This window comes from Rhinolophus hipposideros, assembly GCF_964194185.1.
Source record: "Rhinolophus hipposideros genome assembly, chromosome: 8".
Classification (NCBI taxonomy): Eukaryota; Metazoa; Chordata; class Mammalia; order Chiroptera; family Rhinolophidae; genus Rhinolophus; species Rhinolophus hipposideros.
In genome coordinates, this window is record NC_138054.1 from 29,542,858 (window position 1) to 29,555,992 (window position 13,135).

Here is a 13,135-nt window from a genome sequence, read left to right on the forward strand (position 1 = left end):
GAAAAGGAAGGAACTAAGAACAAGCAGACTAACATGGATTAGAAAGGACACACAGCAGTGCTAAGGTGAACAGATTTTGTTTGGAAAATGGGAACAAGGAGGGAGAGAAGAAGGATCAGGAGGCCAGATAAAGGTAGAGAATTTAGAGGGGGCAAAGGTGAGGGAAAGGAGAGAAGGTAAAGGCAGGAAAGAGGAGGAGGATGGAAGGGAAGAGGAGGAGAGGAGAAGAGGATACACCAAGCTGAAGGCCTTAGCACGTAGGAATAGATAGATGGCTGAGCTCCAGACAATGCTACCCACTCTCTGGCATCTGTCAAGAGACTTTGGTAAGATTAAATTCTTCCTCTCTCTCTCCCTCCCTCTTTCCCCCTCAACCCTTCACTTGTTTTCTTCTTCCTTAACTTTAACATGGGATTTATTTTACTTACTTATCGGGAGAGGTTAAGTGCAATACCTTTTCCTTCTGATCAGGAATACTCTGTAGACACAGATACCAACCACAGTATGCCCTCGGTGTCTTGAGGTGCTCTCCACAGGGGCGTATGCCACATACTGCCCAAACAATATTAATATGCTATTTGAAAACTTTCTTTTCTAATGAACATGTGTTGGAAAGACTTAATATCATTTTAATCTAGCAACCCAATAATACAAAAGTTTACATAGCACTTCAGACCATTATAGTGTTTAAAATGTTTTCATAATCATGGTCTCATTTGTTCCCCCACAATAATTTTGCATATTTATAGGTCAGGAGCTATCATTTCTATTTTATACAGGAGTAAAACCATGGCTCAGAGATGTGCCAGCCCTAGAACTAATAAGGTGCTATGACTCCTTATTAACTCCTGTTATGTATGCATTCTACTTTATCACTATGGCTCCTGAATGTGTCCATAGGCCTACAGGGCCTATATGATCTCTTCATTCTCTATGAATTCCCTATGCATTTTTTTTTTCAGGACTCCATAGTTTTCCTTTATTTATGTACTAATTGCTTTAGGCTTGTTTAGCCTCTATAGTTCAATTATAAGTGTTTCTTTTGGCAAGGGGCTGTGTTTCTTTAGAATATACAGAGACTATATGTGAGGCTACAGGTTTCCAAACAGTTTCCTTACCTTCCGGCAGAGGACAGACAGTTGAACTGCACTGCCGGTTTTTACTTTTATGTTCTAGGAAGTCTTGCCTTCAGCCATACTACTGACAAAGGGATTAGAACTCACAACCTCTGATCATCCTTTCTTTGCTTTAGCCCTTTGAGCCATCCTGCATTTAAGTTTAGTAATTAGCACTTAGAAAGTCATTGAGGTCAATCTCTCATTGCATGTGTGCAAAATTTGGATTCATTTAATTGCCTCTTAAAGAACATTTCTGTATTATTCTGTATATTTTAAAGTAAATTAAACCAATGCCATATTCCATTAGAATAGGATACAGCAAATGGTATATGGACAGAACAAAAACCTATTGATAGACGTGTGGTAAGGTGACATTCAGATACATCTGTTTCCTTTCATAAAGTCACCTGCTGGAAGCCTATTGAGTAAATGTTAATGAATTTGGGTGTACTTTAGCTGCAAATGGATCAGATCTTCCTAATGTAACATTACAGCAATCTAGATTCACTTGGATTATTCTGCTGATTTATATTAAATTGAACACCAAAGCCAACAAAATGTATTAGAGAGGAATTAGATGTGTTAGAGAAATATTTCAATGGTGTTCTTGGAACCCAAGGAAGAGGAAGAAGAATAAGCATATCTCTTTGTATTCTTCCAGCTTAGAGCCCACGACACACATTTGGAGAGATGGACATGATGATTCTATTGTGTGAGTGGAATTTGCCATGTGACCTCCATTAATGTTTAAAGATTGCTCCATAGTTTAATCTTTAAAACACCATGCTGAAAGCATGCTGCTGTCAAGTGCCTGCCAAATCTAGTTTTAAATTTCAGCTGGCTTTTAGCTAGAAGTGAGGAAAAAAACATTAAAGATTTTTTGTTGTTGTTTTTACTGTTTCAACAAAAGTTAAAACTTGCATTTCTCTGTTTGATCAATTATTTCAAAAATAGCATGCAATCACCTCTCAAATCAAATTAAAACTCAGATGTAGAAGTTAAACACCTCTCTCCCTTTTTCTACCTGTTTCAGTCTTCTTAATGTCTTGATTTATATGCTGTACTTAACTCTTACGTATTTAATTAATACCTACCCACGTTTAACACTTAAAACTCTTTAGTTCATGGCTTTTCATATGTACTGTCTCCTCATCATGAGGCTGTAAGTATTCAAATGTGTAATTTAAGGGCTCTGATTTTGATGTAGTTTTTCACAGTGGAATTTAAGTTTTCTTTCCAGTGCAAGCAACTCATGACACTTTCTGACTTATTAATTTCATTTAGAAGATAAATTTGGTCAGTCACTAACAAATGCTTACAGACTACTTAATTTTGACTACTTTTTCTCATAGGAAAACTATGTAAAAAGTGGCCTAAAGTTATTTTGGTTGATAATATGGGTTTTCTGATATTTCTACAGTTGTGAATGAAATGAGCTATTTTCTCAGACTACATGAAGGATTCCTTTTATTCTCTCCTTAATAGATATAATTTCACTGATGCTATTGGGCCAGAGTCTCTGTCTACCACCATCAGATTCTTCAAAGACCCTTGTACTAGGGTTTTACAAAATAATTAATATACATGATGCCTGCTCTTAAAGACCTCAGCAATTGCATATAGTAGTTGCTGATGACTGGCCAGCACTGGCCATGAATTTCCAACATTTGATTCCAATATGGCTTGTAAATCAGAAGACTTCCATGGCAAACAGAGTAAAGTGGTAAACTTTGTTTTATAGTTACTGTTGATGGTATAGTTACAGTTATTCTAAAATCCCACATCGCGTTATGCACATGAAATACCTGATGAGATGGCCGATACTGGGAGCATTGTGTTTCTGAGCACTGAGTAATGGTTTTCCACCTTTTCTTTTTACCTCCCAATGAGATTCTTAGTACAAATGAAATATTCTCATGATGGAATATATGGAAAACAAATAAAATTGGAAGTATTTGGTGAAGGAATCTGCATTAATGAATAGAAATATTGTATATAATATCTATATAAACATATAAATGTTTCTAGTAGGCACAATAAAAAATGAAAAAGGAACAGGAGAAATTAACTTTAATCACCTATTTTAACTCTAAATATTCAAAACGTTACCATTTCAACATGTAGTCAATGTAATGAAATTACTAATGAGATATTTTATAGTCTTTTTTCATACTAAATCTTCAAATCTTGTATATTTTACACTTGTAGCACACTTGAATTCAGACTAGACACATTTCAACCGTTCAATAGCTACATGTGACTAGTGGCTGCCATATTGTATTGTTCCGGTTTTGATGTAGGCATTATGAACACTAAGATTCTCTGGGTTTAAATCTTGCCTTTGTCTCAGTCCCTCTGTGACCATGGACAAGTTAATCGAACATTCTGAGACTCAGTTTCCTAAGATGTAAAACAGAGATAAAAATTATTTCTATCTCGTTGAGGTGTCAGAAGAGTTAAATAAATTCAAAATACATGATGAATAATAAATATACTGCACTAGATGATGCAAAGGGAATGATATTGCTGAGAAAATTACCTAAATTTACAGAAGCATTTTGAAAAAATACATGATAAAGTTGTATTTCCATGTTCACCACATTGTCATTACCCCAGTGTTCCAATCATGCCATTCTCCATGCTTAATTATTGCTGTTGTGAGCTCATTCTGCATGTTGGGTATGACCTTACCTTTTTCTGGGTATAGCCTTCTCTTGTGTCAGGTATTCAACTAAAATGCTTTTTCACACTTGGTTTTCAAAGAAGCCAAAGTCTCGAAAGTAAAAAGTAAAGACTTAGTCTGGTTTGAGCTACTTTTTCTTTGAGACAAACAACTTATTAGATGGATACAATACAATGATTTTCCATAATGTTCATTGACTGACAATGCACAAATAAGTGGATATTGTTTGCTTTCCTAATTGTACAAATTTCGTGCTAGATCCAGCGGAAGGTAAACCCATTTTGTCAACACAAACCATGATTGCGAAAAGTGGACTGGCAGCTATTCTAGCCTTCAGAGAGCTGTCAGAATTTATGGACACATGACAATGTTGTGGAAAGCCTATTGTAAGTTACAATATTCATATAGTTGCCAACCACCTATAACCAGTGCCAGACATCCATAAGTGTTCACATTGTCAAAGGCAAACAGTAAGGACAAGCACCATTGATACTGCAACCGACATTGTTGTAACTAACCAAAAGGATAATATTAATTCATGACCATTGCATGCTCTGAAGCTAGCCAGAGGGGTGGGAGTGGGGGGAACCAACAGCAGGAATTCAATCAGACCATTCAGGCTGGCTAAGGACTATAGAGAAATAAAAGGCCATCCAAAGCCCCAAATTACCCATTCAGGCCCTTAGGAGAAGGGGAGTTGCAGAGTATGCTTTTCAAAGATGGAGCTTTCTGTCTGCCACAAAAATTTAAAGCTCTTTTTCTTCTGCAGGGGGTGTGAAACAAAAGGATCTTTGGCATTCTTTCTCTAGGTAAGAAACAAGTGGAAGATTTTGCTAGAGATTTGAGAAAGTTGAGAGTTCACTTTCTTTAATCCCCTCAATTATATCTGAAATGATAGAATGCCTAGAGAAGTTAACTAATTGCCCCAAATCAGACTGTGCAAGGCTCAGAGACAGACTTGCTCTTCTGGCCGTCTGTGCATTAGTCTATCCACTCTTCCTTGCTACTCTCTGTTGATTTTGTTACAGCAAGAGTAATTTTTCCCTTCTTATTATTTTTGCTAGACCTAAAAACGAGAGAAGAACTGAAGACAGGAATGATAAAAATCATAGAGGTCCCCAGACTGATAAGTCCATTCAACCATTCTACAAGAGCTTAATTTTACAGTGGGTAGTCTTGTGATTCAGCAAAGCAAGAGTTGTTAGTGACCTAACCAAAGGTATTATTCATGCTTTTTGTACAGTCTCCAAGGTCCAGAGTCTGGATTGTTCTGGGTTGGCATATTATATCTATGCAAGCACTGTGAAAATTCCTGTGAATGCCTAAAACACAGTCAGAAGGTATTCTGGGACCTAGGAAAATGTAAGTCATTTAAAATACTTGTTTGTATTTAGATAGTTTTAAAATATATAGAAATATTTTATTTTGTGTTTCTACCAAATCTAAGTAGCATCCTGTGCCCAGAGAGGTTAAGTTCCAAGACTGTTTACCTATTGAAAAAATTTACTCAATTTTATAAATAATAATTTAATTTTCACAAATATGAGTTTTGTAGGCAGCTGTGGAATTGTGCTAAATAGCTCGGGACTTGGAGTTACCAGAACTCAGATTTGTATGACTCTGATGGACTACTCATTAGCAAACACTATCCACCTAAAATGGTTATGATAAGGATGAAATAATATAATTGTACAAGCATTGTATTAACTATAGAGAATTGTACAAATGTAAGAGCTTATTATTTTGCTCAAAATCTAACAGATACTTGCATTATATATTGAAATAATTTACATTTATATAAAGTATTTTCTATATGATAGAAGGAGATTATGTCCAGATTGGACATGTTTATTGATAAGCTTCCTATTTAATACTTGTGACTTATTTACTTTAACAAGACAACTTACTTTATAGCTTACTTGAAATTTACCTCAAACATTCAACTGACAGTGACAACAGCTATCAGACCTTCTGTTTATGGTGCAAAAATCAAACTAAACATTTATAAAAATTTCCACAGAAGATTCACGCTAATGAAAGCACCGTTTGTGGTGTGCTAAAACATGTGCACACATAGGTATTGCCCCATTTATCAGACATGAGAGCTAATTACCTCATACACCACTATATCTCTTCCACTCTCTGCATTTCAATTCCCAATATTAACACATAGGTGGTCAAGCTGACCATCGAATAGCCTGCATGAGCATGAATGCATTAAATAATTTAATGTTGGAAGAGTTTATTAAACTGCCACATTCTAATCAGCATGCGTACCTGCCTTCATTAATTTTGCACTGGTCCATGGTGTGTCTCTACAGCCAACACAGAGAGCACTAATGTTAATAGGAGCTCTTAACAAACAGGACCAGTTAATCAAGGAAAATTTACTATTAACCACATGACCATGCATACTGCAATCTAATTATAATCACATTTAACTCTCACTCTGCCACACCCGTTTAGACATCTTTCTTATTATTTGTCAATGAAACTGCAGAAAATAGGGTATCATTATTTCATTAGAGTGAGAGAAATATTAGCATCTACACATGATTGAGAAGAGGAGAGGGTTTTCTGCTTGCCACAGTCGCTTGTTGGAGGATTCGGTTTTGTAAGTTTTAAAGAGCACTGCAAAGAGAGCCCTAATTTTGTCCAATAAATATTTGTAATTCTCTGAAAATAATTGATTACAAAGAAATGAATGGATATCCATATTCTGAACTGTTTCAGGTGAAATTCAGCATTTGGCAAGTTACAGTTATTGCTATGTAAATGGTGTGGATATAATCTAGATCATTTAGTTTGACTGTTTAACAAAATAATCTGAGATATTAATGTTAAATCTGATAAGATTGGAAGCCCATCATTGAATCAAATTTGGCTACGTTAATACCAGTGAACTGGAGAAACATTTACCAAGACTTCCTATTTTGCATATTTAGAAGAAGTATATAAAAGGGAAAAGAAAGAGTGACAAGGTATTTTTCTTTTTTCAAGTACTCATAGTATCTATTCTATTCCTTCATGTCATACAAGCTTGTGTGTATTTACAACGGATTTCTTGGTTTAGTGATTATGCCATTTGCAGTGAAGAAGTGTGACTTTCTGAATTGGAGTAAGAAGGAGCGCTGTGAGAATTTAGAAATGTCAATGACAGTATTTATGAAATATCAAGAAGAAAAGTTACAACACTTCTGTCAGTATTTTGTTTTACGATTACCTTGTTCCTTGGAATATTAGCCCACACTGAAGGAACTAAAGAAATAGCTCAGCGATTTGCTAAGAATTTCAGTTTGATGACTCAAAGGGCATTTAAAATACTTTCTTGAAAGACTGTAATTACCGTGTTTTAGATATTTCTTCCTGTTGGGGCTGATAAAGACTATCTCCCTATAGTATATTTTATTTTATTTTAGGTCAAATTAGCTTGCTTTAAAGATACAGACAATTCCATGTGGGTCAGCTATGGGATCAGATGAACCATACATTTATATGGAGTGGGTTGGGGCAGAGTATACCATTTTATTCTGCATCATAGGACCATAGTTCCGCATCTGCATTACATTTTTTCCTTGTGATTCATGGGTTTATAAGTGATTTTTACAGTTTTCCCTGTTACAGTAATAGTAGCTAAGTTTTATTGCCACATTATGTAGTGGTCTTACCTGTTGAAATATCAGACTATCAAATATAGAATTGACTGGATTCTATTTACAGCATTCTATTTACACAAGAATGGTCCATAAGGAGCCTCCCACTAGAAAGTTGCCTTAGAAGAACATTTAAAATGTGATGTGCTATGTAAAATTCAATGCGTGCAAGTTACCATGAATCTGACCATTCCTTGAGGTGATGGTGGATTCCCTAATACCACTCTCAGTATCAAGCAGACCAAGGTTAGAACTGTATACATAGCTGTACATAGCTGCAGACCACTGAAAGGAAATATGAGAGGGAGATTGAAGAACCCATGTCACTCTTTTTTGAGGGTTCTGATTAAAGAAAGGAAGATTGAGGAACAATATTTGTCTTTTTCTATCATAGTTCCTAAGAAATTATAGAGTTATATCATATTTAATGGGAGAATAATTATTTTGAATTTAACCAAGAAAAACATTATCTGACTTGAATGGTATAATGTTTTTCAAAATAGCTGACAAAGTGTGTAGATTACGCTTTCGGAAACTAGTATTTCATATGTAGAATACGTTTGCTTTGTTTCACTTATATGTTGTCATTTTGATGTTTTGACAAAGTCTTGTCTGTGTATATGGTTGTCTAGGCGAGTTGTAAGGTTAGGTGAAAAAGTGTTCAAGGGTTTGGGACCTCTGAACTGTGCTCCTATCTCTGCTTTGTTCCCTCATCTGTAAAGAGGAAGTGTTAGATTAGCTAATTTCTAAGGATTTTTGAACACATTGATTATAAGTATATGAAGTAATAGAATCTCAGAGACAATGAGAACATAATATTCCCTTCAAAAGTTCAGGAACCTTAAATGAGCAGTCTGGGGAATATTAAATAATGTCTTCTTTTTTGTTTTATTTTGTTTTTAATTTCATGTTTATAGATAAGGGCATTCAATTTTAGGTCCCTTGCTTTCTTCCACTCTTTGCAAAATGTACAAACTCCACATTGAGGGATGATAATGCAATAGTACTCTATATGACTCATAAATATAATTTAGTTTGGAAATGTCATGTGATAATCACACATAAAGCACTATTCATCAAAGGCCTGAGCTGTCAGGTCCTGATGGTGCTTTGATTATTTTACACATTATTTACACCGGAAAGAGTCAAAAGGCACATTCCACACACAATTTAAAGGGGGGAGAAGGAGCTCAATGGAGGGTTTATCCTTTTCACAAATGTGGTTAATTCTGAAAATGTAAAAGGACAGATATGTTAAATTGGCTAGGCAATTTAATAAACATACTATATATAATATATATACATATATGTATATATTATGTATATATGTATACATACATATGTATATATATTATATATTCTATATAATGTATATATGTACACATAATATATATACATAATATATATAATATATATGTATACATAATATATATAGTATATTATGTATATATGTATGCATAATATATGTATATATATTATATATATAGTATATAATATATATAATACACACACACTGCCACTGAACGTGAGAGAAAACATTCTGATGTTATATTAAGTGCAGGAAATATAAACAAAATAAAATAAACAGCATTCACCCTGAGTAGTGGTGTTTTTTAGATTCACAGAAAGCGTTCAGTAACTAAGATTGCACAACTAAGGTGGTGTGGCATTTGCTTTAGTAGCTCCAGAGGGTTCGAGCCAGGGGCCCGGAAGGGAGAGGGTGTGGGATGAGGAGGTCTTGTGGTGAGCTTGATGCAAGGTTTACAGCCTCACATGCCATCTAGGGAGGATAAATCCCAACAGGAAAATACTAAAAGCACTCACTTGTGAATGCACAGGCATATACTCTCAGCGCACATGTAGACATGCACTTGCACACAACACAACTAAGTCAGTAATTGGTGTTTTCCTGGGGGAAGCAAACTGGGAGAGTGAAGAGACACAATGGAATAAATCTTTGATCTGCTGCATCTATGTGTATTTATTGTGTTAGCCCAATATGCCGTTGGTAATCCTTTTGAGACATAGGTAAGAAAAAGGAGAGTGAGCTAGAAAGAATTTAAAATGGAAAGGGAAATCTTGAAACCCAGAAATGAAACCTGAAAAACCACTTTCCATTTCCTTTAGTTATTTTCCTTGCATCTTCTTTTTCTTCCCCAGTAACTTCAACTTATTATGATCTTTGTCTGGGGAATAGATAAGTAGTTTCATGTGGAGCCCAGAATCGTACTTCTCTGTGTTATACTGCTTTCCTATGGTATTGTAACATTCAGTACCAGGTAACTAATCCAACAGTTGTCCAGTTGATCAAGACATTTCTGGCCCCTAATCGGAGATGAACTGCAATATGAGATTTACTTTGCAAAGGGGAAACTTAAAAATTCTACTGCAAATTAACTATAAAGATCCAACAAACAATGTTTTTTATCATACGCATGTTACTGCCATTGGAAGAACCAAGATTGGAAAACATTCATCCAAGATGTGGGATAAGATTGAACATTTTGCTCAAAATATATACCAAATTTGGCTCCAACAAATTCCAAAAAGAAAATCACTGAATGAATTTTACTAAATGTTCTAATATGTACTTACATGGTACGATATAATGCCACAATAATTAATTGTTAAATTTAGTACTTATTAAAATTTCACTGCATTTGAAAACAATTTGTAGGCCTAGATTTTCTCACATTGTTAAATTTCACCTATGCACGATAACTGCTGAGAACTCATAACACATTGTGAATCAACTCAGTTACTTGTAGACAAATAATTTCAAAAACAAACTTACAGCCCGAAATCTGTGTAATTTTACCAACAGTTATCACCTTGGTAAACTTTAATGAAAAACAAAAAACTTACAAATATTTTTTGAAAAAAATTTATACCAACATAAGTTTTAATGTGGGTCTAAGTATATATTTTAAGTGTTTACATGTTTGGAGCAAGACCTCCAAATATAAGAGAGCCTAAGACAGATGGGAATCTGAAAACAAAACAAAACAAAAACTGGATAAAGAGTCAACTGTTTTAAAGCAACTTCATTGATGGTACTGGTAGTTTAAGTGACTATTTCTAGAATTCTCTGAAGGTGGCCAAGCTGCATTCTTTACTCTTAAGCACTCTCAATTGAAGAATATCAAGCTAGTCTTGAATATCTGCAGGGATGTGGTTGATTATATGAAGCCTTTGCAGCTGGCTGCCTCTCCCTGCTGGCTTGATACAGCTCAGGGACACGCAGCACTACTTGGAACAGGCTGTTAACTATAATAATACCCTAGATGTGGCCTCACTTTGACTTTCTAGACTCTCCACATGAGCTTTTGTAACCTTGCTCTATTTCACATAAAACCGTATCGCTGAATTTGTCTCATACACTGCTTAGTCTTGAAGGAAATGTCTTTCTCTCAGGATGCCCCTGGGCTTCGCATATTGGCCACATTAAGAAGATATTCCCCAAGTCAACATTACACAATTTCCTGGGGGAATCCTCTCCTGACAGGAGTTTTTTTTTTTTTTTTTTTTTTATTTTGGACTTCATTTTTTCCTTAATAATCTAGAATAAATTAAAGAGTTAGCTAACATTTATTTACATTGAACTAGCATAGAAAAGGAAAATTATGGTCCTGAGCCACAAGCATAGAATCCACCTTGATGCTGAGAAAGAAAATTAAATAAGGCTGGTATTGTTAATTTTTAAAAAATGCTTACTCTGAATAACCACACAGTTATTGTCAAAACTGGTGTTGGGACAGAGCCCCAGAAAGCAGTTTCCAGGCTCTGGGCCTCACATAGAAAGGTGCTGGCTCAGGTAGTAAATGGCCATCAACTGTGATTGCATGGCCATCAGCTCTGGCTAGTTGGCTGTCAGCTGTAACCAGTGAGCCATTGGCCACTAATATAACTGCTGTGGCTATGCTAGCAGAAAAATGGGGGCTAGCAAAAGCAGATTGCAGAGAGGTGGATGCCGCCGGTGAGAATATAGTGATATGACTCCCCTTCTTATGGCTCCGTGGGTGTTCCTTTTTGGCCTCACCATATCCTGTGTTCTTATGTGGGGAGCGGGAGCAGAGACCCTGCATGACTTCCTGCACGACAACTGGCTTGCACTGAAATGTGTTATGTGCTGGGCTGAAACTTTTTTTCTGAATTATACCAACTGGTACAATCCCAACAGGGAAATACTAAAAGCACTCACTTGTGAACACACAGGTATATACTCTCAGTGTACATGTAGACATGCACTGTAATTCACATTACTGCATTTTAGAAGGAAGCAACACTATCTCAACTTTCTCCCCTCACCGTCATCCTTCCCCTAGCTCCCCTCTCTCCTTTTCAATCTTGCCTTCTACTTGGACTTGCTTTTAGGCAGATTTCTAATCAAAATCTCTCTGGGTCTACCTACTTCTGAAAAAGACTCATTCTTATAAAAATCATGATAGTTTGACAAGCTGAGGGCAATTACCTGATCAATATCAGTCAGAATGAGAAACCCATGATGGATGCCTCTTTGGATTGAAAGAAAGGCAGCAAAGACATATTAAATTAAGCTAGACTCATTTGGCCCATCACCAGAAGATACTGAGGCAAGGTAATTTGACCTTTAAAAAAATCAAGAGATCGTCTGCATCACCCCACTATGAAGAAAGTTCTCAGACAAGGTAATTAGAGAATTTCAATAATTGCTGGCTTTGCAATAAAGGATTTTTAAAGTCTTTTTGGAGCTCAAACTAAAAATTAAGGAAAATTAGTGAACCTATTTCCACAGTTCCTGTAGAGTAGGTGGGGATATTCCGTGGGGCAGGGTGGGCATAAGACAAAATGGGAAACCGTCATTGCCACTCTTCAGATACGTAAGTCTTAATCTACCCTTTTCAACTTAGCAGGTTAATAAATGTTTTAATTATACTTTTAGTTTGATATTTTTTCTCAAGCCAAATAGTAAATCTCTTTAGATTATGTTGTCATTGGCTGTTAACATAGCTAACAAGGCAATAGATCTCAGGTACTTAGCCATCATTACTTTTCATTGGCTCAAATAATCACAATCAACAACTGCACACTCAGAGGAATTAATATCTGCTCACTCTAAACATCACTATGAAAAGGTGACCTACACCCAGTAACTATACACAACGTTTTTAGTGATTGTACAGTTGTAGGAACGAACAATAATTAAAAAATACATTTAAATCATCTACTGTCCCCTGTGACAATATCTTAAAGCATTTTTCTAGGCTCGTTCCTCTTCGGTTTATCCAAAGATCAGTGGCCCTGAAAACCATAATTAAAATACACCAGGATGGAACATTTTGGAAACCTGGAATGAGAATGTCTACATACATAGAAACCCAGAGTCAGAGAAACCCTTGAGAAGTTTTCTTTCTATTCAGTATTCTCAAACTTCAGATGCATGAAATTACAGCACAATTGTTAGGCAGTATAATCCAGTATGCCTTAGGAGCAGCCAGGGATCTGCATTTTTACAAGTGTCCCAGATGATACTATGCTGGTGGTCCATGGGTGCATATTAAGAAACACTACATCTGGTCCTCCTTTGTATTAGCCTTCCAGCAGTGTGGAAAGTATACTAGCTTAAAGTGATGAAAATCAATCGCTTTTTGCAAAGGCTACCATGGAAATGGACTGAGACTCATTCAATCAAATAACACAGT

At 35.8% G+C, this 13,135-nt stretch overlaps 1 long non-coding RNA gene across 1 annotated transcript in view; it reads left to right on the forward strand.

The window, feature by feature from the left end:
* Positions 1–5,044: 5,044 nt before the first annotated feature.
* Positions 5,045–13,135, forward strand: part of LOC308500808 — a 65,601-nt gene continuing 57,510 nt past the window's right edge. The window contains exon 1 of the long non-coding RNA XR_013993787.1: positions 5,045–5,163. This is a non-coding gene — a long non-coding RNA (uncharacterized lncRNA). The remainder of the gene's footprint in view (positions 5,164–13,135) is intronic.